General features: G+C 45.2%; 1 protein-coding gene across 1 annotated transcript in view; it reads right to left on the bottom strand.

Moving 5' to 3' along the window:
- Positions 1-27,760, bottom strand: part of sema6d (semaphorin 6D) — a 322,868-nt gene that overhangs the window by 226,246 nt on the left and 68,862 nt on the right. The window contains exon 2 of the mRNA XM_080214358.1: positions 10,852-10,931. The gene's annotated coding sequence lies outside the window, so the exon portion shown is untranslated. The remainder of the gene's footprint in view (positions 1-10,851; positions 10,932-27,760) is intronic.

The following is a 27,760-nucleotide window of genomic DNA, read 5'->3' as shown; positions in this document are numbered from 1 at the left end:
TTACTTGTGACTACTAAATAAACAAAAAAAAACTAAATGGTGGGCTAGGTTCTCCAGCCTCGCCCATGGCTGGGATTCTCTGATCCCGCAGCAGTGAATGGAGATTTAACTGAGGGTCACATTCTCCGTCCATGGCAGCGATGAGACATGAACGGCTGGAGCATTCTGGCCAGTGGACATGATCTTAGTGCCCACTCACGCCACAAGCCAAATCTCCGTTCCCTGTAGTGGTTTGGGAAAATCCCGTTGGCGTGAACAGTCGGAAAATTCTGACCGTGTCCTCCTTTCTAAGCAAAAAGAAGCCTTAAAAATGCAAACCTAATTTTGCCCGATTCTTTCAACATGTGGAATTTCCTGATTTTTAAATACTCCAAGCATTGACGCAGCTTTCCAGTTGACAGGATAAAGGACGAAGTTTTGCTAAGTGCATAAAGAAAATACAGAACCATCGACTGCAGGAAGCAGTGGAGTCTGATGCTGACATTTTTAAGTCCTGTGAAAGCAGCAGGGGAACAAAGGCACAGACATAGCAAGTACCGCGTGCTCTGGATAAAATCTTCTCCTTCAAGTGTGAAAGCCAGCCTTTCAGAATGTTTGTGTAATTTCCTTGAGAACCCTCATCAATTATCCGACTTGGTGCTCTTCTGAGATCCCCTGTGCCTCAAGGGTTAACACTTTCAAAGAAATCCGAGTTAACAAGTGCTTTCTGTATTCATAAATCTTTTACCATTTCGAGAAGAATTATAGTGAGAGGGGGAAAAAAAAACCTCTGCCATCTGGTGTCAGATGCCTTGCACAGGCAGGAATCACAAAATGAAATTTAGATGAACTTCATTAGAACATCAAGCCCTAATTCATGCGGCTATTCATCACATTCTCATTCATGGATGCACTGGCACTAAAGGAACTTAAAGGAGTTTTGGATACGAATGGAGCATAAAAGCTGAAATGGAGTGTGAAGGGATAGGCAAATAATGAGAATCCAGTCAGGGAGAATATTGCCACTCCTCTTATTGGGTGAACTACTTAATTATTTCGGTGTGAACAATCATAGGGACTGAACTGGCAATGTCATGTTTTCAGCTTTTCTTTAGCCACTTGAATTATCAGTATTCCTTGGGACACTTCCCTCAGTTAAATCTGGATGTGTGGAACCTAACCATATCTTGCTGACTCGAGCTGTATTCTGCTGCAGAGCTCAGTGCAGTTAAGATTCAGTGACTGGAACTTGTGGCAGGAAACATGCCTTTATTTTTAATTTCAACTGGGCTACCTCGATGGTCATAAAAATGAACTTGCAGGCCACTTTCAGATAGTTTGTAAACACTTGCCATCTCTTGCCCTAAATGCAAAACACCATGTAAGGGTTGGGCCAAACGTGACCTAACCGGAACATGGTGTTGGTGAAGAGAGCTGTCAAACTGGAGGTGGGAGATTTACTCTGACTCACCTGCATTATTTACGTGGTTACAATTAAAGCCTTTATTCCCAATGCTTTTGCTATTCCACGCTTCTGCAACTCCCATAAATGGTCTTTCCTGAAAAAAGGGTGAAATCAGTTACCTAAAGTACCTAGAGGTGGTACAGTGGTTAGCACTGCTGCCTCTCAAAGCCAGGGATCTGGGTTCAATTCTGGTCGTGGGTGACTGTGTAGGGTCTGCACATTCTCCCTGTGTCTGTGTGGGTTTCCTCTGGGTGCTCCGGTTTCCTGCCATGGTCCAAAGACGTATGGGTTAAGTGGATTAACCATGCTAAATTGACCCTTAGTTTCAGGGGGGGATTGGCAGGGTACATACATGGGGTAATGGGGATTCCTGGGCCTAGGTGGGATTGTTGTTGGTGCAGGCTTGATGGGCTGAATGGTTCCCATCTGCAATGTAGGGATTCTATGATTGTGATAAAGTTCATTTCTGCAAACTCTCAATCACATACTTGGAATATAGTGTTCAATTCTGGTCGCCACACTACCAGAAGGATGTGGACGCTTTGGAGAGGGTACAGAAAATATTTACCAGGATGTTACCTGGTATGGAGGGCATTAGCTATGAGAAGAGATTGGAGAAACTTGGCTTGTTCTCACTGGAGCAATGGAGGTTGAGGGGAGACCTGATAGAAGTCTACAAGATTATGAGAGGCATGGTCAGACTAGACAGTCAGAAGCTTTTTCCCAGGGTGGAAGAGTCAATGACTAGGGAGCATAGGTTTAAGGTGCAAGGGGCAAGGTTTTAAGGAGGTATATGAGGCAGATTTTTTTTACACAGAGTTGTGGGTGCCTGGGTCTTGTTGCCGGGGGAGGTAGTGGAAGCGGATACTGTAGTGACTTTTAAGAGGCATCTTGACAAATACATGAATACAGTTGGAATAGAGGGATATCGTCCCTGGAAGGGTAGGGGGTTTTAGTTAAGTTGGGCAGCATGGTTGGTGCAGGCTCGGAGGACCGAAGGGCCTGTTCCTGTGCTGTAATTTTCTTTGTTCTACAGAATGCTGCATTCAGCACAATGGCTGTTAGATTGAATTAATGACACAATCTACTGGTTAGTGTGTGGGTTTCGTACGCTGGTAGGCATAACAAGATGTAGCTGGAAGGAACTGGAACAAAGATAGATGCATTGCAAAAATGAATCTAATACTCGTACTGGAGGTAAGAGAGAGTCTTTGAAATGACTCTTCTCAGATCTATCCCTGTTAATTTCAACAATCCCCAAAAGCTCAATGCTGTGATCAGAAACAGTGGCTCAGTTTGGATGGTTGGTTTTGTTTATTTTAATGTATAAAAGGGGCAGAGTTTCAGATGGTGATGACGTCCGACAGGGTCTTCCAGAGGCAAAAGCACTGCATGGACCTTTACTGCTGGCATTATTGGGTAATTAGGTTTTGCTTCCAATTGGAAGGTTGTGATATTGGAGTTTGAATTGAAAAAGGGATCATTGCATTCTGCTCTATTCCAAAAAGCTAGAAGGCAAAGGATAAAACTGGAGCCAATATTTACACACTTTTATATTTGTTTACAGAGTTACATATCACAAGCATATCCCACTGAACAAACCATACTTTCAGTCTGCGTCGCTTTATAGGGACTTGGGTGAATTCATAGTTGACGCCCCGCTGCTTGCGTACAATTGAACACCATGAAGAGGCAAGTAACACACTGTAGGAAACAAAAATCAGAAAATGCTAGAAAATCTCAGTAGGTCTGGAGGCATCTGTGGAGAGAGAATAGAGCCAATGTTTCGCATCAGGACGACCATTCGTCAGAACTGAAGACTAAAAAAGGACAAGATTTATACTGTAAGGGTTGGGGGGGGGGTGGTAACTGACAAAGATGTCATAGTCAAAAAGGCAAATAGTATGTCTTTTTGAATTACTTCCCCCCCACCCCACACATTCTGACAATATAAATCCGTCCTATTTTCTTAATCTTTGCTCTGATGCAGGGTCAGCCAGACGTGAATTGTTAACTCTGTTCTTTCTCCACCGATGCTGTCTGACCCACTGTGATTTCCCAGTATTTTCTGTTTTTGTTTCAGATCCCAGCATCTGCAGTAATTTATTTTTAACACATTGTTGGGGTGATTCTGCAACCCACAAGTAAGATCTCACACCAGAAGCTTTGCCTCACTGAAATTACTCCTTGTATTTGGATTGGTTTCAGATAGTAAGATCAGTGAGGCTCTAGTACTTTCTGATTACCTGATAAGGGCACCTAGCTAGAACCTGTTGTGGTTCTGCTCCATTCCTCGTTACGTACAGGATGGTTCATTCATTGTAGGAATTGAATGAGCTCATCCTACCTGGTCTACTTGTCATAGATTTGTACTCTGCTAAGGGCAATTGGCCTCCATCAATAAAACTTGTTAAAACTCTTACTTTACCCATTACCTTTCTTCACATTCTGTTGAGCAAAGTCATAAAATTCTAAAACATCCAATGACAAATGTGTTCCTTTATGGGTTTCTTATTTAACTCTGAGTAGGTACAAAATATCATTAACTTTAAAGAATGGAATGCTTCAGTGTTTTGGTACTTACTGTGCGTTTAGAACTCTAAGAGAAATAAAGCCAATTCTCCAGCTGTGCATGGCGATAAACTCGTGTGATAATATCCTCATGTGATAAACACTAAGCATATTTGAAAAGTTGAAGTTAAGGGCATGCAATTTAGCCACTGTTCCCTCTCCAAGTGCATCTTGTCCACGAGGCCCCTTTGTCACACCCCCACTAAACCACAACCCATCCACATCCCCTTCCTGAACATGAAGCAAGGTGACATTGGAAATGATCCCCTTTCCTCGGTGCTCTACCTTCCCTTTCAAAGACACTTTTCTCAACTCCTCCATTGCTTCTGTGTCATCTGATGGTTTTTGCCTAATAATGCAGTGCAGGATAAGCTGCCGTTTCACCGAGTCCACGAATGAGAACCCAGCTTCTTCCTGCCATTGTATCACTTTGGCAACAATGGGAAAGATGACAGCATGCTTGGAAACAACTGAGTCACTTAGGTGGTCAATTAAAGGCCTCGTGGGATGGCACAGTGAGTTAGCACTGCTGCCTCACAGCGCCAGGGACCCGGGTTTGGCTCCTGGCTTGGGTCATTGTCTGTGTGGAGTCTGCACATTCTCCCTGTGTCTGCATGGGTTTCCTCCGGGTGCTCCGGTTTCCTCCCACAGTCCAAAGATGTGCGGGTTAGGAGGATTGGCCGTGGGAAATTGTCCTTTAGTGTCATGGGGTGTAGCTAGGGTAAATGCTTGGGGTTATGGGGATAGGGCTTAAGTGGGATTGAGGTTGGTGCGGACCCAATGAGCTGAATGGACTCCTTCTGCACTGCAGGATTCTATTCTATGATTCTCATCCCATCATTGATGGTATTTAGCCAGAGGTGGGTGGGACTGCAGTGAGAAGGAGGAGAGACCATCCAGTCAACTGGTTACCATTTTGCAGGGTTAACAGTGAGAAGGACCTCCTTTTAGGCAATCTAGGGTCCAGAGAAGGGGCACTCCTGGAGGGAACAACTGCCCTTGCAGCAATAGCAACCTCCTAACCCCCCCGCTTTCCCCCACCTCCCCACCAATTGCTGGGGCCTGGCTATCTACTGGCCTTGGTGTCGGCAGACCTCGCTTAGTTGTCTCCAAGGATGCCTCAGGCATTGACATGCCTCTCCTTGCAGTTCAGCCTCAGCACTGGACTCTGCTGGCTTTGGTGCTACTGGGGCTGCTGTGATTGGACTGGCAGCTCTCGCAGGAGGTGGCAATGGCCACTGACTTGGTGGTCACCTCACCAGGTCCAGCTGGCAGCCAAAGTGGGTTTGTCTCTCCCTTCTGATCTTTGCAACGGAACTTCAGAATTGGCCGTTAAATTCAGCTCTGTATTACCTCCTCCTTTGGCCTCGCAGCCTTTCCTGTGTGATTACATTTTTCAATCACTGCAGGCAGGGAAATGCTCTGCATTTTTTTTATTATGTTCGGGATCATTGTATAAATGCAAGTTGTTGATGTATTTTAGCACTGGGTGATGCTCCATGGTGAAACTTGCACATTTCTACATTGCTCTGTGTTTACTGGGATTTGGTAACTCTCAGCAACCCACCACAAGAAAGAACTTGCATTTAGAAAGCACATTCCAAGAACTCACACTCTTTTCTGAAGCCAAATGGGCTGTACGTATCACTTTGTACAAGAAATCCCAGAGGCAACAGAATTTCAGTGAACAAGGAACAAAGTACTGTAGAGGAACAGGCCCTTTGGGCCTCCAACCCGTGCCAATCATGATGCCATAACTAAACTAAAATAAACTTCTGCCCTTACTTGGTTCGTATCCCTCTATTTCCTTCCTATTCATGTACCCATCCAGATGCCTCTTAAACGTTGCTTATGTGCCTGCTTCTACCACCTCTTTTGGCACCGAATTCCAGACCCCCACCACTCACTGTGTGAAAAACTTACCCCGCACATCTCCCTTAAACTTTCCCCCTCTCACCTTGAAGTTGTGCCCCCTTGGAATTGACACTTGCACCCTGGGGAAAAGCCTCTCACTTTCCATCCTGTCTATGCCTCTCATAATTTTGCAGATCTCAATCAGGTCTTCCCTCAGCGTCTGTCTTTCCAGTAAAAATGATCCTAGTTTATTCAACCTCTCCTCATAGCCAACACCCTCAAGACCAGGCAACATCCTGGTGAACCTTCTTTGCACTCTCTCCAAAGCTTCCATGTCTTTCTGGTAGAGTGGCGACCAGAACTGTACTCAGTATTCCAAATGCAGCCTAACCAGTGATCTGAGGAGTAACAATTAAAAATTAATAACAAACATGTGTAACAATAAATAGCCGTAGAGCTAGTACTTGATGTGATTAACTATTTCAGCAAAAACAAACGGGCTTTTCTTAAACATTACAATTAATTGCTCTTCTTGTCAATGTCGGACTGGTTAAGTGTGTCAATACACATGTTACCTATCACCTGTTATAAACTGCAACTGAAACTGTAGGCTGGAAACATTTAAATAAAGGAAAATGTCTAGTTAAAAATGTTTTTAACACATAGCTCTTCGCTAGTCAACAAGATGTGGGTATGCCGGCGTTGGACTGGCGTAAACACAGTAAAAAGTCTGACAACACCAGGTTTTAGTCCAACCTATTTATTTGATAATATTCTGACAAGCTTTTGAGGGGTTACCCTCTTCGTCAGGTGAATCGAGAGTTCTGGCCTCAGACAGAGCATATAAAGCACAGACAGTTTAGAGATTACTGATTAAAATGCGAATCCTTACACCTAACCTGCTGTTCAAGACCTGAAGTGGCTGATAATGTGAGTGGAAGGAGCACTGATCACAGTTTAAAGAGATGTGTATTGTCTCCAGACAGTACAGTAAGTGAGGTTTTGCAAACCCAGGCAAGTCATGGGGGTTACAGATAGTGCGACATGAACCCAAGATACCTGTTGAGACCATCCTCATGTGTACGGTCACCTCAGCACCTCACTGTACCACAAGCCCACAGACAATCTCACAATGCTCCACTTCTCCAGTTTCCACCCTAAACATGTTAAAGAAGCCATTCCCTATGGACAAGCCCTCCGTATACACAGGATTTGCTCAGATGAGGAGGATCGTGACAGACACCTCCAGACCCTGAAAGATGCCCTCGTAAGAACAGGATATGGTGCTCGACTCATAGATCGGCAGTTTCGATGCGCCACAGCGAAAAACCGCACCGATCTCCTCAGAAGACAAACACGGGACACAGTGGACAGAGTTCCCTTCGTCGTCCAGTACTTCCCCGGAGCGGAGAAGCTACGACATCTTCTCCGGAGTCTTCAACATATCATTGATGAAGACGAACATCTCGCCAGGGCCATCCCCACACCCCCACTTCTTGCTTTCAGACAACCGCACAACCTCAAACAGACCATTGTTCGCAGCAAACTACCCAGCCTTCAGGAGAACAGTGACCACAACACCACACAACCCTGCCACAGCAACCTCTGCAAGACATGCCCGATCATCGACATGGATACCATCATCACACGTGAGAATACCATCCACCAGGTACATGGTAAATACTCTTGCAACTCGGCCAACATTGTCTACCTGATACGTTGCAAGAAAGGATGTCCCGAAGCATGGTACATTGGGGAGACCATGCAGACGCTACGACAACGGATGAATGAACATCGCTCGACAGTCACCAGGCAAGACTGTTCCCTTCCTGTTGGCGAACACTTCAGTGGTCACGGGCATTCAGCCTCTGACCTTCGGGTAAGCATTCTCCAAGGCGGCCTTCACAACACACGACAGCGCAGAGTCGCTGAGCAGAGACTGATAGCCAAGTTCCGCACACATGAGGATGGTCTCAACAGGGATCTTGGGTTCATGTCGCACTATCTGTAACCCCCGTGACTTGCCTGGGTTTGCAAAACCTCACTTACTGTACTGTCTGGAGACAATACACATCTCTTTAAACTGTGATCAGTGCTCCTACCACTCACATTGTCAGCCACTTCAGGTCTTGAACAGTAGGTTAGGTGTAAGGATTCGCATTTTAATCAGTAATCTCTAAACTGTCTGTGCTTTATATTCTCCGTCTGAGGCCAGAACTCTCCATTCACCTGACGAAGAGGCTGTCCCCTCAAAAGCTTGTGAGAATATTATCAGATAAATAGGTTGGACTAAAACCTGGTGTTGTCAGACTTTTTACTAGTCAACAAGGCCAGTGGGCTTGGTTAAGATGCTCTTTTGGAGAGTTGGTGCAAACTGGATGGGCCAAACAGCCTCCTTCTGCACTGTAGTGAATCTCTGGTTCAGTTTCAGATTTCTAGCACCCACAGTATTTTGCTTTTATTACAGAAAAAGATGGTTTTCATTCTGTTAGCCAGTGTTGGACGTAAGCCCAGGCTCCTAAAGTGAAATGACTGAGTTCAAATCTACGACTTTATAAAATGCTGCATATATAGTTCGTTAGACAAAAGCATGTTGTTACAAAGATTTCTTTTGAAGAGCTTTGGTTCAACAATACATAGATGAAATTTCTTAAACATTCTGTGTAACAATGAACTAATTCAAATGTTTTGTTTAATACCATGCCAATATATGAAAATGAGTAAAATCAACAGTGCTGTGTGGAGATGTTGAGTGTGAGGGGTACTTTGTTCAGGTTTACCATAATGGTCTATGTGCTATCAGCATTCCGCAGCAGCCAAAATGTGCTCAGTACAGTGTATCCACTGGTCGATACAAATTGGTTGGTTTAGGCTCAGGCTCACAGTACTACCTTCCTTTGACTTCCCCAGACTGGATTTTGTGCGCCTTTTCTCAAAGGTTTTGATTCTGCCAATAGTATAAAAGATTGAACAGATAGCCACTTGTGCACTGCAGAACTTCAATTGTCTCCCGAGTATTGTTTATGTTGTATGGGGCCGACCTTGAACCTAGCCTAAACAATTTAGGGTCAATCGCAGACCATCCCTGTTCCCAGTATAGCAACGCAACAGAATTTTTCAACCTTTTTTTGTATTTCTCTGTGTGCAGTCGGCACAGCCCCGTTACTTTAATGCTGTTAAAATAATGAGGCAGAGTTAGTGAGTTCTGCTTGTCCAACCCACAGTGTTTCCACTCTCTTCAATAATGATGAAGTCTCTTGAGTTGGATATATAGACCACTGATCTCAGGTATGTTACAGAGATTCGCTGTGGTATTATTATTGCTCATTGGTAGGGAGAGGAACGTCCTACAAATTTTTGCACTTTAACTTGCAGCTTAGAGTTCTGCAGTTCTGCCCAAAGAAAAAAAAGTGGCGATTGAAAACAAATCACTTGTAAGAATAGCTCGCAATTAGGTGTCTGATTGCACAGGAAAAAATCCTTCACAAATAATTTGACGTACAAGTGCACCCTTCTCAAATCAAGATTTGACTTCTCCCACTTCCTGAAGGACACAGTTAACAATCTACTCGTCTGTTTTCAGACAGAGAACATTTTTCAATTCTGTGAATTGTTTAATGGTTTCATTTTATTCACCCTGCCCCCTTTGTGTCCTCTCTCTCAAAGGTGGTGAATGATGCTGAGCGTTGGCATCTGGATTCCGACAGCCACACACACACTTCTGGTTTTTGGACGGTGAATTCAGATCAACGATTTGGCCACAGAGGGTATCACAGCCAAGCCTACCTGGCTCTTGATGGCCATTCATGCACATTTGCTAATGGGACAATGTTTTTTTTTCATTCATTCGTGGGACATGGGCATCGCTGGCTGTCCAACATTTATTGCCCATCCCTAGTTGCTCAAGGGCAGTTGAGTGTCACAGAATCCCTACTGTGCAGAAGGAGGCCATTTGGTGCATCAAGCCTGCACTGACAACAATCCCACCCAGACATATCCCCGTAACCACACACTCACCCTGTTAATCCCCCAAACACTAAGGGGCAATTTAGCATGGCCAATCAATCTAACCTGCACATCTTTGGTGTGTGGGAGGAAACCAGAGCACCTAGAGGAAACCCATGCAGACACAGGAAGAATGTGCCAACACCACACAAATAATCACCAAGGCTAGAATTGACCCCAGTTCAATAGCACTATGTTACCTTTCAACCACATTGGCTCTGGAGTCACATGTAGGCCAGGCAAGGATGGCAGATTTCCTTCCTTAAAGGACATGAATGAACCGGATGGGTTTTTTCAACAACTGACAAGGATTTCACGGTCATCAGTAGATTCTTAATTTACAGCTTTTTTTAAACTGAATTCAAATTCTATCATCTGTCGTGGTGGTATTTGAATCTGGGTCCCTAGAACATTATCTGAGTTTCTGGATTAATAGTCTAGCGATAATTTCACTAGGCCATCGCCTCCCATTAAAGGAATTACAGAATAGGAATCAGAAGCAAGAACGTTGGCAGCTGTTCTCACCCCTTTCCAAATACGGAGGATAGAAGCCAACAGCTACACCCAGTTTGGATCAGCTTACCTCGGGCTGGGAATTGGACCTGGGACTTCCCTGGCCTGTTTGAGCTTTAATGCTTACGTGCCTTTCTCTGTACAGCCATTGGCAAAGATCTTGAACTGTTTTGCCTGCACAAGTATATGTTGCTTCCATTTCTATAAAACAGGCAAATGTGTTCAGCTGGCTTGAATTGCTTGCAGCATGCCACTATTTACCAAGAAATCAATGAACCAGTAGCAGACACACCTGCAGCATCAGAAAGTCAAGGTGACCTCAGCACTGTTGAACAATGGGGTCCCTAATCCTGCATGATTCACTTAATTTAATTGTTGTAGATTTTGCAGAATCATTTTTAGAGAAGCATTATATATGTATGAAATACAAATCTGTAGGTATTAGAGTTCCCGGCAGGTCTTACCAGTGGAAACAGGCTTGAAGCAGTTGGCTCTGGGTTCATAAGGCTCCAGTTCACACAAGCTCAAACAGCAACACTCCAGTCTGGAATCAAACAAATATTTGGGGGAAAAAAAACTTGTGAATTAACAAATCTTCCTACTGGTCACGCGAAAATGTCTTCGACACAGTACACAGTGCCTCGTATGAGGGTCTCTTTACAGAAGTCAGACACAGGTCTGATTATATTCTTGCCAAATGTATTCAGAATACACCACATTGTTTGCAGTCGCATTCACAGAAAAGGCAATGCAATTCACACAAGGTAAACATTTAGAACAGTTTCTCAGTCCTACCCACACAAGGCAGCATCATTAACACAACAGTTTAATAATTAGACAACTCTCATGTTGTGTGTCAGACAGAATTTGTCATTTGAATGGAGATATGGCCTGCCTGCCTGCAGACTGCTCACAGGGAAGAAGTCTCTCTCACACAATTGTTGCTCCCCAGTTCCACGCAACAATAATTACACATAAACAGACTTTTTGGGCAGCCGTTGCTCTGAATATAATGTGATGCCTTATCCTTTGTTTGATTTTTTAAAAATTCATTCACAGGACATGGCATCGCTGGCTGGCCAGCACTTACTGCTCATCCCTTGTTCCCACCCACATTGCCTGTAGCTCTGGAGTCACATGTAGACCAGATCAGGTAAGAGCGGCAGATTTCCTTCCCTAAAGGGCATTAGTGAATCAGATGGCAAAAGGGAAAATGCTGGAAAATCTCAGTGGGTCTGGCAGCACCTGTAAGGAGAGAAAAGAGCTGATGATTCGAGTCCAGACGACCCTTTGTCAAAAGCTCATTTGGTCCTCATTTGCTTTCAGATTCCAGCATTTGCAGTAATTTGCTTTAATCCAGTGAACCAGATGGGTTTTTTCGGACAATCGACAATAGTTCCATGGCCAGATTTTTTAAATTGAATTTGAATTCCACCATCTGCAGTGGTGGGATTCGAACCTGGGTCTCCAGAACATGAGCTGAATTTCTGGATTAATAGGCTTGCGATAATACCACTAGGCCATCACCTCCTCATAAAATAGCTGCGTGAACAACAAGAAAGAAAACTGCAGCCATCGAGAAGGTGCTGCTGTTCGAAACAAGCCCTTTGACAGGGGCACGGTAAAGTTAACCTTGAACCATAACAGCTTTCCACAAATAAATACCAAATACCATTGCAGAAGACCAGCAATTTATTTTCAAATGCGACTTGACACAAGCAACTAGACAGTGACAAACTGTACAAGGAAGGCAGAAATATACCAGGGAGCAAAATGTCAAGAGAAATGCTGAAAATCTCCCAACCACATCTCACAACAGAGGAACTAGGAGATATACTTCCAACAAACTGCAGAGAATAAACCTGTTAGGAATAGGTATTGGGTCTTAACACAGAACGTACAGAGGTGCCACACACACAGTCAAACACTTGACAGTTTATTAAGAAGTTTGAACGTTATATCTTCTCCAATCCGACATACTGGCTGGAAATTTGTCGGGTCAATAGGCGTCATTCACAGATCGGAGTCCTGGAGGAAATCCACCAGTTCTGTGTGGGATGGGGGGTGGGGGGGGGGGGTGCGATGGGACCAGGTTGTCCACCGTTGGGCCTCCCCTGTGATTGACATCGCTGATGGCCTGCCAAGAGCTGTCCACCAATCAGAAGCCAGCAGTTCCTCAAGCCGCCAGTGTTAGTGGGAGTGATGGTTGCTGCTAGCAACGCACCTCCCTCCCCCACCCACCCAGAGGCCCCAGGATCACTGAGGGACCCTAGGCCAAGGGTGAGTGAAAGTGGGGTAAGTGGGTGGGTGAGGCCGCAAGAGGAAGGGAGGAGGGGAGTTGGGGCAAGAGGAGGCTCTTGGCACAGAGTGCCTGATAGCCAGTGAATTTGCAGGAGGCTGCTGGCAAACCTAAGAGCATTCGCTAGGCAGCTTTCCAAGAGTATGGGGGACCAGTGCGACCCTCATTTAATCCCTGAGCCACCAATAGATTGCATTCAGCTCAAAGGATAATTGGGGTTAATTGATTCACTATTTGGCAAAGGTTGGGAAACATGTGGTCCTGCACCAGCCTGTGTTCTACCCACTGACTTGATTGGGCGGGGGTTTCCTGCAGCCAGGTGATCTCTCCCATGATGCAGATGCCCTGACCTGTCATGGTTCCCGCCACGGTAGAAGATACACACATTATGGTCAGGTGACTTCAACTCTCCAGAGGATCTGAGCCGACCCTGGGTTTCCCTGGGTTCGAATGAGTGGTATTTAAAGCATCTCCATCTCCCAGCCTAAGATTATGCTTTTACACCATTTGTTTTGTACCTAGAGGCACAGCTCCAATGGCTTCTGCATTCCATAACCCACTATTTTATTTTTTGTTTATTCATGGGAAATGGGAATAACTGGTTGGCCAGCATTTATTGCCCATCCCTAATTGCTCGAGGGCAGTTGAAAGTCAACCATATTGCTGTGAATCTGGAGTTACATGTAGGTCTGACCAGGTAAGGAGGGCAGATTTCCTTCCCTAAAGGACATTCATGAACCAGATGAGTTTTCCTGACAATCGACAATTGTTTCATGGTCCTCAGTAGATTCTTAATTCCAGATACTTTTCATTGAATTCTAATTCCACCATCTGCTGTGGCGGGATTTGAACCAGGGTCCCCAGAATATTAGTTGAGTTTCTAGTTTAATAGTCCAGCGATAATACCACTAGGCCATCACCCTCCAATCGCTTGTAGAAAATATCCTAGATATTTTAAATTAGGAATATAAGAAGCCTAAAGTGCAACAAATACAACATGTGAATGGATGGAAAATCAAATGAAGGATTGCAGAGTTGTGTATAGAGATGTCTAAGACAACCATTTAGGAGGCTGCAGATCCTCTCGATTACACATAGTGTGGTGTACAATGTTCAATTGAATTTGACCTATGTAAAGGTCCATTGAACAACTGATGTAATTCACAGTTCAGTGGAGGGTAGGAGACACCTAGATAGGATTGGAAATAAAGTAGTTACATTTAGATGTGTGCAGAATATCACAGTTCTCTACAAAGGCATTGTAACTAAGAAAAATTAGTCCCATTCATGGAAGCTAAAACATTCTAATGGTCTCTCAAATACAGCTCTCACAATCAATGCCACAGCTTGTGGTATAGACTAATGGTTAAGCTAATGGCTTAGCTGGCAGACTCTGCCTAGTCTCATGAAATCCTTGTTAAACAACATCTTTCTCGAACAGGAAGGAAAGCAGCTGAGAATGTTCTATTGTCGTTAAATGAGTGGCTCATCGGAAAAATTGTCAGAATAAAATCAAAAACTATTACCAAATATTTGTGCTCACATTTGTCCATTCTACAGAGGGCTCCTCGAAAGGTATTCACATTATTCCTTTGTCTGCTCGGGGTAATACAGTCCCTGCTGCATACCACCAATCAGCCTAATCAGACTATTAATTGTTGGTGCATAAATCGATACAGGTCTGACACACAACTCTCAGCTACAATGAAATGAATCTTCTTTCTGAGAGAGAAGGAAGACAGACCCGGTGCATTTTAATACAAACACAGAATTTCAAATCAATTTCCTTTTTACCAATTCAACACAGGCCTCCTAACTCTGCCACTCCGGAATTACAAGGTTTCAGTCTTTGTGAACTGCACTTGCACCTACCATGGAGCATTAAAGGTGATACAAAATCCAAATCCAGATTACACATAGCGTGGTGTACATCCAGATGTATTAGTTTCCAAATAAGCAGGAATGTTCCCAAAATTGTGTTGCAAGAGATGGGAAAAGCTGTGTGAAACTCACTGGCTTCACAGATATCTTTGCTCACCTGATTTAACGAAATATGCAATTTCAGAGTGCTGGCAAGGATCACACAGCCAGCTGGAGAGACAGAGCCTAAACACACCAACACAGCAAACGGATTCGGAGATCAGGTGTGCCTCGATCCCAAAGGTACATACACAGCCCCCAGTTCTCCCTCTCCAGGGCCATCTGGCTGCAAATGTGGCTGTGGTAGAGGACAAAACAATCCCATCAGTCACCCACTGCCTGGATCTGTTGATGGCCAGGCCCAGAAACAGGCTTACAAGAGGGTCCTCTTCCTTCCCCCCTCCCCTCGCTGCACCGGGTGACCGAACATCAGGAGCGTGGGAGCTGAAATGCAACCAAAAGTTGAGGAGTAACCCCTTCAAATACCTGAAAAAAAGGAGCTGCAACCTCAGGCAATCAACATAAACAGAGAACACGAACACCCCTTGGCTGCAGGACAACAAGGTGGCACAGTGGTTAGCACTGCTGCTTCATAGTGGCAGCGACCTGGGTTCAATTCCAACCGCAGTGTGTGTGTGTGTGTGTGTGTGTGTGTGTGTGTGTGTGTGTGTGTGTGGAGTTTGCACATTCTCCCAGTGTCTGTGTGGGTTTCCTCTGAGTGCTTTGGTTTCCTCCCATACTCCCAAAGATATGCAGGTTAGGTGGTTGGGCCATGCCAAATTGCTCCTTAGTTAGCTTTGTAAATATATGGGGTTAAGAGATAGGGCCTGGGTGGGATTGTGGTCAGTGCAGGCTCGATGGGCTGAATGGCCTCCTTGTGCACTGTAGGGATTCTATGATTCAATGAAAAGCCTGTGGCCTGGGAATCCGTGAACCCCTTTAAGATAAAATTGCACGGCACTGCTCAGCACAACACCCTCCACAACTGCTCCCCAGTGGAAAAAGGGAGGAATCCCACATAGCCACGTAGTGAGCTCTCCACTGGAGACCTCCCTCGCCACGAGGCAGTAGGATGGAACACCCGAGGTGTGTCCTGATACTACAGAAAGGCAAGAAGGAGGAGGGTCTGCAGCGACAGCCCACTCAGGAAGCCCTTTCGCACTAGATTTTCCAGGAGACAGCTCAAGGTGTGGGGTTGTGGCTCCCGAGGGAAGTGCTGGGGCACAGGAGTATGTGGAATTCTATCCGAACAAGAAATTTGGTGTACATGGGATTAAATTTAATAGGTGGAATTTTCTGTACCCAGAGTGGTGACGGGCATGACAAAGATGATTTTCCCTCCATGCGCAAGGACGGGTTTTTGTATCATCCACTTCCTGCTTCATTCATTTTGCAGCCACAGGAAACACATCATTTCGCTGGTGGGTGGCCTCTGAATGTTTGCTACACTGTTACCTCACTCTGGGTGGCAAATCGCACATGGTTCCCAATGTTTACAGCCCAAGATTGCTCCAGTCAAGACACAGCCCCAAGAGCCGAGCAGATTTCACTGAGCCGTCACTGGAATGCCTCTGAGGCTTACCATGATGTCCCCTACCACCACTCGGGCCATTGGAGGCCCCACAATCCCACTGCCCCAGTGTGGGAGATGGTGGAAGTGATCGGTGCCATCACTGGCACAAGAGTTTGGAAATCCAGTGGTGAAAGGGGATGAATGATCTCATCCATGTCAGCAGGCAAATTCAACTAATTCATCACTCTAAACTCACAAACCCATCACACAGTCATTGACTTCGCCCCACTGCCAGCCCACTGGAATCAGCACTCACTCTCTCACACACAGTCTCATATTTCCATCTGGCCTCATTTCCTCCTGAAATTGCCTTCTCCCTCACCCTCTTGAGGCCACTTGCACAGATAACATGAGATCCCCCCCTCCCCCTCCCTGGGATACCCCTCTTCACCAGTACAGTCCTTGCCCTGCAGCCTGCTCCCCTCACTGAGGCCACTTCTCCTCTCTCCCAAGTCAGCCTGTTTGCTTCAGCCATTGAAAAGCTTCCCTTCCCTTACCACTGAGCTGGCAGGTCGAGACTCGCCCCTTAGCACCCGCCAAAAAGTGATGTAGGTGCTGCCTGCGAAGCCTGGTGCTGATAACCATGACTGGTGCTTGAAGCATGGTGAACAAACTAACCTCAAAGTCCTCAGTTAACGTGTATGTTGCCTACGTACCATTGTGAAACACGCTGGCATGCAGTCACACACCAATGTGAGCACACAGTCTGATGTGGGGGGTGGGTGGGTGGATATTTCTGACAAGCTGAGCTTATAACGAAATTCAAATGAATTGAAATTAACTTCCCAATGTACAACGACAAAGACCATGCTCGCTATTGAGGGACAATCACAAACTGGGTTTACCGCGAGGTGAAAGCGAGTGTTTGCAATCACCGGATATTTTCTGTTCCCACCCACTGTGACAGGAGTGGAAAATCCCAGCCAATGTTTTTCTTTGTTTCCCACCCGGAATGGACTACAGAAGTTTGATTTTGATTTGATTTATTATTGTCACATGTATTAGTTTTCAGTGAAAAGTATTGTTTCTTGTGCGCTATACAGAAAGCATACCGTTCATAGAGAAGGAAAGCAGAGAGTGCAGAATGTAGTGTCACAGACGTAGCTAGGGTGTAGAGAAAGATCAACTTAATGCGAGGTAGGTCCATTCAAAAGTCTGATTGTTGCAGGGAAGAAGCTGTTGAGTCAGCTGGTACGTGACCTCAGACTTTTGTATCTTTTTCCCCCGACGGAGGAAGGGATTGCAGTTCCCGCCGGAGAAAGGGATTGCAGTTCCCGATGGAGGAAGGGATTGCAGTTCCCGACGGAGGAAGGGATTGCAGTTCCCGACGGAGGAAGGGATTGCAGTTCCCGACGGAGGAAGGGATTGCAGTTCCCGACGGAGGAAGGGATTGCAGTTCCCGACGGAGGAAGGGATTGCAGTTCCCGACGGAGGAAGGGATTGCAGTTCCCGACGGAGGAAGGGATTGCAGTTCCCGACGGAGGAAGGGATTGCAGTTCCCGACGGAGGAAGGGATTGCAGTTCCCGACGGAGGAAGGGATTGCAGTTCCATTGGTACCGCAGCCCTTCAATAGTGTTGTGCACGTGACCACTTTGAGGGATTGCTTGGTTTTGGCAGCCTGCTCGGTTATGAAGTGTTAAAGGGGGAAATCCGCCAATTAAGCTACCTCAAACCGGGACTGAAAGGCAACAACATAGCTGAGGTCACCTCATTTAGATTACTACTTCCTCTAAACACTTAACGAGAAAGTGTGAGCAATGTAACCATCTGGCACGGCGATAATCCAAGCAGAATTAGTGATTCAACAGAAATGAGCTGGAAGTCCCATCAAGCTAAAAGCAAATCAATCCCCAGAGATGGAAGATACTCAGTCCTAAGTGTTAAGTGAAACATGGGCTGAAATTTCAGAGATTGACAGTCATTATGAAGGAAAGGTGAACCTGATAAGATTTGAAAGACTAACTTAAATTTTAAGTTATTTATTAGTGTTACAAGTAGGCTTACATTAACACTGCAATGAAGTTGCTGTGAAAATCCCCTGATTGCCACACTCCAGCACCTGTTCGGGTACACTGAGGGAAAACTTAGCATGGCCAATGCACCTATCCAGCATGTTTTTCAGACTGTGGGAGGGATCCCATGCAGACACAGGAAGAATGTGCAGATCCCGCACAGACAGTGACCCAAGCTGGGAATTGAACTCGGGTCCCTGGCACTGTGAGACAACAGTGCTAATAACTGTGCCACCGTGCTGCCCTAGTTTAAAAAAAAATGACAGAATAAGTCCAGACAATGCTAGATCTACTGAACTTGCATCAATTTCAGGTAAAGAATCAGGCACACACGCAAAGATTATTTTATGATAGTTTAATAAAGTGCAGCTGACAAGAATTTAGAAGGAGAAAATGCTACCTGATCCATCTGATTCTGAAAGAATGGTGTGCACTGTGCTAATCTCCAACAATGCGACACCCTTGACTTCTAAAGAAAGGCATCTGGCAAAGTTACAAAGGGACATGAGAAATCAAAAATAAAAAGAGAAAACGCTGGATGAACTCAGCAGGTCTGGCAGCATCTGTGAGAGAGAAACTGGATTAACATTTTGAGTCTGAATAACTCTTTTACAGAACTGAAGTGGGACAGAAATATATTGGATTGCATAGTTGGAGTTGGGGGGAGGGGGTGGTGATGGTGGAGGAGGTGGGACAGAATAGAAAGTCAGGGATTTGTTGAAGCCAAGAAAAGATTGACAAAGATAATGGACACCTGACAAAGGGAGTGTTAATGGTGGCATTAAGGACTAAAAAAAAAAGTGGCATAAAGATAAGACATGGTGGCACAGTGGTTAGCATTGCTGCCTCGCAGCACCAGGGACCTGGGTCCAATTCCAGCCTTGGGTGATGACCTGTATGGAGTTTGGGGAGTGGAGGAGTGGAGTTGTCTTGGGACAAACTAAGCAGATCAAGATGGGTGGCATGTTTCACAGTCTAAAGCTGTTGAAGGCAATGTTGAGTCCAGATCATGTCTAACCAGGAGGTGAAGCGTTGTTCCTCCAGTTTGTGTTGGGCATCCCTGAAGAATTTCCGAAGTCCAAGGACTGATATGTGGTCATGAGAGCACAATGCTGAGTTGAAACAGCGAACGACTGGAGCACTGGGGTCATGCCTGCAGACAGAGCAAAGCGGTCATCCAATCTGCATTTAGTCTCACCAATGTAGACGAGACCGCATTGGGAGCTGCAAATATAACCAGCCAGATTGAAGGAAGTGCCAATGAAATGTTGTTTCTCCGGAAAGGAGTGTTTGGGCCGTTGGACAGTGAGGAGGGGATGTGGTAAAGGGGCAGGACCAGGGTATCATGGAGGGAATGGTCCCTGCAGAACACTGACAGGGCAGATGAGGAGACGATGAGTTTGGGTGGTGCCACCATACTGGAACTGGAGAAAATGGCAAGGATGATCCTTTGAAAGTGGAAGCTGGTGGGATGCAAAGTGAGGACCTTGTCATGGAGGGAGGGGAAGAGGTGAGGGCAGAAGTGCGGGAGGTGGGTTGGACACAGTTGAGTGCCCTGTCAATCACAGCGGGGGCAGAGTCCAGAGAAACATAAGCCGAGGACAGTCTAAACAAATGATTCTGAATTATGAGGAAAAATTGGTGAAACTTGGGCCCTTTAAGCTTTAAGAGAGCTAATTTAAAGGTGATCTTTGAAGAGAAATGTAGATAATAGACTGTATCAGAAGGGCAAATTTGGATCACTTTGAACCATGGCAGTAGAATAGAGGTTCAAAAATAGCAATAAAGACAATTATGTTAGACAGTTAGTTCTTCATACAAAGAGTGATAAATACACAGAATGGAAATACATTGGGAATAGTGGAGAGGAAGCACATACTCAGAATCTTATTAGAGAAAGCTGGCTGCCCTGGTGTGATAAAGGGGGGGCTTTTTTGGAAAGGTGGGCAAGTCAAATCACGTTTCTCAGGTCTATCTTGTAATCATTGCTAGAACTTGGACAGTTTCTGTTTTATGCATTTCATTACCATACTCAGTGTTTACACCATCAGGGATCTCTGCAGCTTTGTGAAGCTGGGTGATGGTGGTGCGGAGGGGGTGTGGGGGAACAGGAGAGAGAATCATAGAATCCCTACAATGCGGAACGAGGCCATTTGGCCCATTAGTCTGCACTGACAACAATCCCACCCAGGCTCTATCCTTGTAACCCCATATATTTACCATTCTAATCCCCTGGCACAAAGGGACAATTTAGTACGGCTAATGCACCTAACCAGCAATCTTTGGACTGTGGAAGGAAACTGGAGCACCCTGAGAAAACCCATGCAGACACGAAGAGGATGTGCAACTCCACACAGTAAGTAGTTTCACAACACCAGGTTAAAGTCCAACAGGTATATTTGGTAGCACAAGCTTTCAGAGCACTGTTCCTTCATCAGGTGAGTGCAGGATTTGTTTCACAAAAAGGACATACATAGACATAAACTCAATTACAAGATAATGGAGTTTGTCTCTATATATGACCTGTGTGTGAAACAAATCCTGCACTCACCTGATGAAGAAGCAGTGCTCCAAAAGCTTGTGCTACCAAATATACCAAATAAACCTGTTGGACTTTAACCTGGTGTTGTGAGACTTCTTATTGTGCCCACCCCAGTCCAATCCTGGCAACCCCACATCATAACTCCACACAGATAGTAACCCGAGGCCAGAATTGAACCTGGGTATCTGGTGCTGTGAGGCATCAGTGCTAACCACCATGCCACCTCAAAAGGGAAAGGACGTTGGCACATATTCCCTCGTGTGAGCTGCAGTCGCATCCCCAGCAACCTGAGATTGAAGTGGCAGAGGGAGAAACACAGGAATTCGGTTTGTATTCAATTTAGCAAATGTTCCCATGTTAAGGTCGCGAAAAATAGGAAATGGATTGAAGTCGGATTGTTAGTGCTGTACTCAAGTGAGTGCTGGAGATTTCAACAACAAAATTGCAGGGCAATACAACTTCAAATTTTACAGGCAAATCACTTCTCAAACTGCAAAAAGAGTTACTGGCATCTTTAATCTGTCGAGTGCTCTGTCACTATACGGTGTCAAGGCTCTATAGCTCTGCTTAATACATCCAAGTCAGAGAGGGAATGTTTTAATATTAGTAATATTAGTAGACAGAAGTCAAACAACTGCAAAGCAATTTTCTTCGGTACAAAGTAAACACATTCCAGTTTATATTATGGTAGAATTAAATACTATCTTTGCATCAGTTCACCCACCATAATAAAATATGAAATGATCTGCGTTTCCAATAAATTAAATTCCCACCTCGCAGTCTCCTTGCATCTAACTAAAAGCAACATGATTACAATTCTTTTTAATGCATTCAGGGAGCAATGAAATATTTAACGCATAGTGTTTAATTTTAATTTTTCTCTCAGTTAATATTCCAACAGAGCGTAAATTCAGGAGATGTGTAATAGGGAAATTAATTTGCTCTTCATTCGGACTGCTTTCTGACATAGATTAATGGCTCCTCTCCAGTTGTGCTTCTGATTTGAAATTTCACGTACATCTTGCTCAGACGCACAGAGGAGAGTTTACAGAGCTATTTTTAATAATGACTTGGAGCGCTCCGTCTGCAGACTCCCTGCGTAGGCTGGTCACCTGGAATTAACGGGCAGCAATCACAGAAAATTGTTCCAAATGCACCAGCGATTGGAATAAACAGGCTGGGGTGAGGAAAAAGCGCACTATTTCCATAGAAAAACGGCCACGCACAGCTTCATGTTCACAATCGCCCACACGCCGAGCTCCTATTTCGGCTGACAGACAAAGACAGGAAGTGAGTGTTAAGTTGGCCTCATCCCTGCAAGGAAGGAAAATTGGCCAGTGTGCGGCAGTAATGACACTCGGGGCATTGGAGTACGTGAGAGTGGGTAACCTCCCTTATTGGGAAATGTCACATAGCCAAGGGGGCAGCAATGACAGGGGAGAGGTGATAGCCTAGTGGTATCACTAGACTATTAATCTAGAAACTCAGCTCAGTGGGTTCGAATCCCGCCACAGCAGATGGTGGAATCTGAATTCAATAAAAAATATCTGGAATTTAGAATCTACTGATGACCATGAAACCATTGTCAATTGGTCGGAAAAACCCATCTGGTTTACTAATGTCCTTTAGAGAAGGAAATCTGCCGTCCTTACCTGGTCTGGCCCACATGTTGACTTCAAAGCCACAGCAATGTGGTTGGCTTTCAACTGCCCTCCAAGGGCAACTAGGAATGGGCAATAAATGCTGGCCAGCCAGCGATGCCTATGTCCCACAAATGCTTCGTGCCAGAGCACCAAACCCCACACAGCAGAGCTCCAAACCACTGCAGCATATGTTTAAACCTAGGGCAGAATGAGCTGGTCTATCTGTCTTAACAACAACATTAATATTTGTAGTTTGAAAGATCACAAAGGCCTTGCAGACACCTTTACTGTAGACTGCAGCTTACAAGTCAAACTTAGAAGCATCCAAAATCCTTCCAAATGGGGGGAGGGGGCTTCGGCTTAAATGCCAAGTATAAAACATTCACCGGTGTCAGGGGAAGGTCATCATTTTGAAATGTGTAAAAATGACATCACACCAGTGATTCATATTAACGTGGCCCAGTTTATTCAATTAATTAATTACACAAAAAAAAACCGAAGTGTTTTAAACATGAAAAATTCATCCTCTTCAGCATCTGATGCAAATGGTTCATTGAGTTCAGTCTGAGTCACTTTGACTATGGCATCACTGTAACAATCCAATTTGGTATTTTTGCTTTTGGAATCATCTCTCCACAACAAATTATTTCCTTCTCCATCCAGTGAAGGGGGTATCCTGTACATTTTGAACAGTCTGGTGACACTTTGTCCACTAAAAGTATGACAGGATTTGATAATGAAACCAAACAAAGCATCAAGTGAGGCAGTGTGCCTATTTCCAGTCTTTGAAGCCTTTGTTCTCCATCAGCCATCCACCCATTCCACTCACAAACATGCTACTTCAATGGTTTGTAGAGAATGCATCAAAAGGTTGAACTGCAAATGTTAGGCATCCCTGATATACTTGCAATGTAGGTGTTATTTCTTCTCAGTCACAGAGATCCTAGAATCCTGACAGTACAGAAGGAGGCCATTTGGCCCATCATGTCTACACCAACTCCCTGACAGAGCACCTAACCCAGGCCTTTTCCCCCACCCTATCTTTGTATTTTACGCTGCTAATTCCCCTGAACTTCACATCTTGGGACACTAAGGGGCAATTCAGCATGGCCAATCCACTTAATCTGCACATCTTTGGACTGAGGGGGAAAACAGGACCACCCAAAGGAAAACCAAGCAGCTATAAGCAGAACAGGCAAACCCCACACACAGTCACCCAAAGCTGGATAGAACTCAGGTCCCTGGCGCTGTGAGGTAGCAGTGCTAACCACAGTGCCACTGTGCCACCCCATCCCTAAACTCATCCTGCATGAGTAAGCACCATTCTTCTTCATGTGGGCCACGAGGCCTTCTGTTCCACACAGTATCGATTGAGAGGTTCATTCCATTCTCACCCATCTGACTGATGTTGTAGACATGCCAAAAAAACTCTTTTGGAGAACTTGAGTTGTAACATGGTTTCACATTTGAAATTTACTGAAGGTTTAAATTTTGTTCCATTGACCATGCAGCTTCTGATCTTCTCATGGCCTGTCATTTTCTCCAGAACTCTTCTCAAATGTTTTCACTCCACAGTTTGGCTGTAGTGCCTTATTGGAGCAGCACAGTAGCCAATGGGAAACCACACCATATCTCCCTGCCCCAACATCATTAATTATGCACTGGGGGGTTTAGCACCGTATTCAGTTTCATTCTGGGCATAATGGCACAAATCTTGCTATCCTATGCAGGCGCCATATTGAAAAGGCGTCCAACATCACTGACCCACTATCGAAGAGGAAAAGAGATGGAGCTCCAGGAACACGCTGAGGCTGGAAGATGGACATGCTCAATGACACTGAACCTGTAGATCCTCCCCAGCCCACTGCTGCGGTGTTCCAGGCTCAAGGGTTGCTGGCGGCCTCCATCCCAAACTCCGGAGACAGTCCCAGACACTGTTCAGGTGAGTCCCGACTTCTGCGCACCACGTTGTTCCAGACTGGTTTGTTATCCTGCTGGCGTTGCGGATAATTGAGGGTGGGGTGGAAAATCCCAGTTGGGCCTTAATCTGCGGGATTCAAATCAGTTTCATGCTGGTTTTCAGCAGGTTTCCAGATATGCAATGGCAGGCACCGGCAGAAGATCCCACCAGAAGCTTACACTGTAATGAAACTGATTCTTGGACTCCATTTGAGACCTCCCCCTCTGTGAGTAATTGAACTCGGAGAGACATGAGAGAATCTGACCTATAATTTTGACGCCAATAAAAATCGGGATCATTTTATACATGGGGAATATAAGTTGACCCAAATTTACAGCCATTTATACTACAGTCAGTACAGAGGGTAAGTAGAACGTGATGCCCCTGACCAACACCCCAGCGATATTGTTATTCTTCATGTCGTGTCTGTAAAGATGGCAGACCACCTGTCTCCACCAATTGTTTTCTCCAGGTCTCTGACACAGGCTTATAGCCCAGTTTACTGCACTAATGAGCTCTTCTCTACAAATTTCAATGATTACAAAAGGATGTATAAAATATGTCATCAACCAGTGAGCAAAGCAGGAGTTGTGTTGATTTATATGTAATTGTTCTACTAGATGGAGTTCATCGCTTGAATATTCTGTTCTCATTTACTTAGCAAATTGAGATGTTCTGAATGTTTTCTCTCCCTCCCCTAGTGTGCATTAGTTCCTGTTATTGCACAATATTACAGACTGCACCTTGAGGAATTACATCATTCCAATCACTCTCAGCTGCTCACAGCTGAGCTTCACACGGCATCGGGCTCAATTAGAGAGTGACCTCGCTCGGCCCAGTTTGCCTAAATCAGAGCTAACTTCATCAGCTGCATCTGTTGTTTCTTCCCTCACCGGAGACCCTCCCCATCCAAGAACAGAAAGTCTCTCCAATCAGAATTGGAGCCAGACACGTTCCGACCCGAACGGCAGAGTCCTCTTTTGGTCATCTGACCAGCGAAAGCACCGGAAATGCTTCCAAAACTCAAATTCAAAGAACAAAGAAAATTACAGCACAGGAACAGGCCCTTTGCCCCCTCCCGCACCGACCATGCTGCCTGTCTGAACTAAAACCCCTACCCTTCCGGGGACCATATCCCTCTGTTCCCATCCTATTCACATACTTGTCAAGACGCCCCTTAAAAGTCACTACCGTATCCACTTCCACCACCTCCCCCAGCAACGAGTTCCAGGCGCCCACTACTCTGTGTAAAAAATCTGTCTTGTACATCTCCTTTAAAGCTGTGCCCCTGAGTAGTTGAGTCTTCTGCCCAAAAAGCTTCTGGCTATTCACTATCTGACTAATCCAAATGATCTCGGACAAGTTAATTGAAACTGGAGAACAACAAAGCCAGAAAATGGTCTCTGTTAAATTTGTCCGGATGCACTGACTCCAGTTCAGACTGAGGAAGCAGTTCAGTTACCTATCTGGTCTTTTTCTTTTTATGATACCAGTATCGCGCAGAGACAGGCTAAGATTCTGCTAAAATAGCACATCTCACTTTGGAGTACAAGTTGCCCGGTTAAGCCCCATTGCCATGGAATCATATTCAATTTATGTTAAAATCCCTCCACTACCTCCTCCACCCCTCACTGCCCACCCTGCCCCATCAACCCTGACAGAAAGGACCCGATGACGATGATTAGAGGATTATCATCCAGTTCAGTGGCTGGGATGAAAATCCCCATTGGAGGGCTTTTTGTTTGGGTGCAGTCCATTCTTGACTGAAGAAGGGTATCCGCTAAGGCAGGTCGATAAACAAAAACTAAACTGTTACAGTATATAGAACTAATCTGAGAATAAAGCTTATTGCCAAACGAGGAGAAGCTACACTTGTAACTTTTCCATGTTGTACTTCACCAATGTGTGTGTGTCTCAGTGTGTACAAGTTGTCTGTGTATGTGTGCATGAGAAAGAGAGAAAGAGAGAGAGTCTGTGTGTATACAAGTTGCCTGTCTGTATACACATCTGCATGAGGTGTGTACACGCGAGGTGTCTGCATGCGTGTGTGTGTGTACACGTGAGGTGTCTGCATGCGTGCGTGTGTGTGTACACGCGAGGTGTCTGCATGCGTGTGTGTGTGTGTACACGCGAGGTGTCTGCATGCGTGTGTGTGTACACACGCGAGGTGTCTGCATGCGTGTGTGTGTACACACGCGAGGTGTCTGCATGCGTGTGTGTACACGTGAGGTGTCTGCATGCGTGTGTGTGTGTACACGCGAGGTGTCTGCATGAGTGTGTGTGTATACGCGAGGTGTCTGCATGAGTGTGTGTGTATACGCGAGGTGTCTGCATGCGTGTGTGTGTGTATACACGCGAGGTGTCTGCATGTGTGTGTGTGTACGCGAGGTGTCTGCATGTGTGTGTGCTCAGCAAAATAAAAACTGGTCTCACTGAGGAGAACAAATTTCAGCAAAAGTAAAACCTCTTCACATGGTGTGGTCAAAAGCTCAGTCACCATCGTGAAGGTTACAGTTGGCGTGACAACAATCAGCAGAGCAGTGAAACAGAAAAATCGAAAGGCTACATTTGGTGCAGAGAACAGAGCTAGAATTTGCCAGACCTGCTGGAAGACGGACACTCACTACACTGCTTGCCTGTGACTGCTGCACAACACAAAGACAAAAGGTCACAGATGAAAAAGCAAGTCGGTATATATTACAAAACATGTAAACAATAAACAGGAGCACGGTGAAACTGTAATATGATCTTAGGGCACTGATCACAATAAGCCACTTGGGCTTCACTCTTTCAGTTAACTAGGTCATCAGATTGTATTACAGATTTGTAATATAACCCCAACCACCTTCCTATTCTTACTGGGAAGTGTACATGTGTCCGTTACTATTAGGAGGTTTCTAAGCACAAAAATGTATATAATTGAGACAGTCTTTTAAAGAAACTTTGATTATTTTATGCCCAGATATGGGTTCAATATTTGGGACAATAAATGATGTTTAGGGTGACACAGACTTTATTTGATTAAAGATGGGAAAGGCTATAGATTAACATTGAGGCTGTGAGCTTCAGGGCGCCCCTGACATCAGGTCCAAACAGAGCTACAGTTCATCAACTGTATAGGTGTCACCTTCTCAGATTTGGTCTCCTGGTTGGCTGCCTCCTTGTTCGCCATCTATTAAGGATGGCAGGTGGATTCACGACGCCATGGGCCCAGACACATGATCAGGGTCTCAGCTGCCTCACTGGGAGAGGAGGGTGCTGCTGAGGCAGGTCTTGGACCCTCAGGTGCCAAACTGAGGTACCCACAGAAACATTCATGAAAGTCACCAACTGATGAGGATTGAAGCCAGTGAGACTCCTTGGAGAAACCCTTAGCTAGGATTATTTTAGAACATGGAACATTACAGCACAGGACAGGCCCTT

This window comes from Carcharhinus amblyrhynchos, chromosome 28 (assembly GCF_965287045.1).
Source record: "Carcharhinus amblyrhynchos chromosome 28, sCarAmb.v2.hapA, whole genome shotgun sequence".
NCBI classification, from domain to species: domain Eukaryota; kingdom Metazoa; phylum Chordata; class Chondrichthyes; order Carcharhiniformes; family Carcharhinidae; genus Carcharhinus; species Carcharhinus amblyrhynchos.
This window is presented reverse-complemented; position numbering and strand designations above follow the sequence as displayed.